Consider the following 2,443-nt stretch of genomic DNA (forward strand, 5'->3'; position numbering starts at 1 on the left):
GGAAAACTATATCCACTGCCACCCCTGCATCCAATGATTTAGTGACCTGGTCGTAAAAGGCCACCAGGTTGGTCTGACAGGACCTGCTGCTGATGAACCCGTGCTGGTTGCCCCTGAGCATGCAGTTCCCTGCTGGCCCCTCCTGGATGTGTGCCAGAATAATTTTCTCGAACAGCTTGCCCAGGATCGAGGTAAGGCTGACTGGCCTGTAGTTCCCCGGGTCCTCTTTCCTCCCATTTTTGAAGATGGGAACCACGTTGGCCCTCTTCCAGTCCTCCGGCACCTCTCCAGAGCACCATGAGATGATGATGATTGTGAAAGCCCAGAAGGGAAAACGATGCTGAAAAGGAAACCAGCATGGGTTTGTCACAGGTAGATCCTGCCTGACAAAGCTTATAGCCTTTTATGACCCAGTCACACACTGCCTTGACACAGGAGCGGAGGCCTATGTCATCTACCTGGATTTTAGGAAGGCCTTTGACACAGTTTCGCATCCTGTTCTCATAGGGAAGCTAACGGGCTGCCGAGTGGATGCCTACACAGTCAGGTGGGTGACTAACTGGCTTAGGGACTGTACCCAGAGAGTGATGGTTGACAGGTCATTCTTGGCTTGGAAGGAGGTGAGCAGTGGGGTCCTGCAAGGTTTGGTCCTTGGGCCGGTGTTATTTAATATCTTCATCAGCGATTTGGACGAGGGTGTGGTGAGCACCCTCTCCAAGTTCATGGATGATACCAAATTATGGGACGAAGTCAATACACCAGAGGGCAGGTCGACCTGGACAGGTTAGATCAATGGGTGGAAAGTAATAAGATGCAATTCAACAAAGATAAATGTAAGGTACTCCACCTACGAAGGAGGAATCCCCAGCATACCTACAGGTTGGTGGATGTCTTCCTCAGCAGCTCAGAGGCTGAGAGATCTTGGAGTCATAGTTGACTCCAAGATGAACATGAGCCGGCAGTGTAATGAGGCTATCAAGAAAACCAATCGCACCTTGTTGTGTATTAGCAGATGCATGACCAACAGATGGAGGGAGGTGATGCTCTCCCCCTGTGCAGCATTAGTCAGGCTGCAGTTGGAGTACTGTATCCAGTTTTGGGCACCGCAGTTCAAGAGGGACACAGAGAATCTGGAGAGGGTTCAGAGGAGGGCCACTTGCATGATTAGTGATCTCCATGAAAGACCCTACAAGGAGAGGTTGAAAGATCTGGATCTCTTCAGCCTATACAAAAGACGCCTGAGGGGTGACCCTGTAGCTGCCTATAAATTTATCAGGGGAGGACAGCAGGGAATTGGGGATGAGCTGCTTACCAGAGTGCCCCAGGGAGTAACCAGGAATAATGGGTACAAACTAGTGGGGAGTAGATTTAGGTTAGACATTAGGAATACACTTTTCACAATAAGGGTGGCCAGAGTCTGGAATGAGCTTCCAAGAGAGGTGGTGCTATCATCTAACTTGGAGGTCTTCAAGAGGAGGCTTGATAGACACCTGGCTGGGGTTGTCTGACCTTGGCCCTCTTTCCTGCCAGGGGCAGGGAGTCGGACACAATGATCCATTGGGTCCCTTCCAACTCTATTATCTATGAGTCTATGAAATAGGTACCTGTAGAGGTGAGACAACCTTAACAGTCCACAGCCAAAGGAGACCACATACCACCTGAAATCTGACACCATTTCTTCATGAAGAAAAAGAGTAAACTTCAATAGTGTCACTCAGTTCCCTATTCCAAGAGCTCCTTAATCCTGCAATGAAGGGTTACAGGAAGATTAGCTGTCATAGATATTATTACATGCCATTTTACAAGACATAAAATCATTAGAGGAATAAGGAGATAGAAATCCTTGAAATCTGTATATTCAGCCTCTGAAGGAGAAGATGGCTCAGTTAGAGGAATTTCATCCACAGTAATAACTCAGCTGGCTTCTGCTCTGGTTAGGAATAATATTATAATACATTATAGAACTGGCTATTTAAAGAAAACAGTCAAGAAGTAAGAAGTGAAGCCTACTGGCCTTTAGAAAAGGAATATCAGGATCAGTATCAGGGATTTAAAAACTTCTAGAAACCCCCTTGGAATTTAAATTTCACCATCTTTGAAAATCAGTGAAGCGTAGTATATATTGGGCAAAAATGAAATATGATATATCAAACCATGGCTCCTAATGAGGTTTATTTTACTGCAGTTTTTTTTCTTCCTTCTCTTTTTTCCCAAATTACTGATTGTGAGCATGCAAACAAATCCAAGAAATTTTAATGCAAAGCTCCACAACCCCTGGAAAAAAAACCTAGAAACAACAACACAAACTACCCCCACATTTTACATTTGAATCATCATATTTCTTTTCAAGCTTAGGTTTCATAGATTCCATAGACGGTAGGGCTGGAAGATCATCGAGTCTAGACCCCTGCCCAAAGGGCAGGAAGTCAGCTGGGGTCATAGG

Source organism: Gavialis gangeticus, unplaced genomic scaffold (genome assembly GCF_001723915.1).
Source record: "Gavialis gangeticus isolate Ggan-Ray unplaced genomic scaffold, GavGan_comp1, whole genome shotgun sequence".
Taxonomy (NCBI): Eukaryota; Metazoa; Chordata; order Crocodylia; family Gavialidae; genus Gavialis; species Gavialis gangeticus.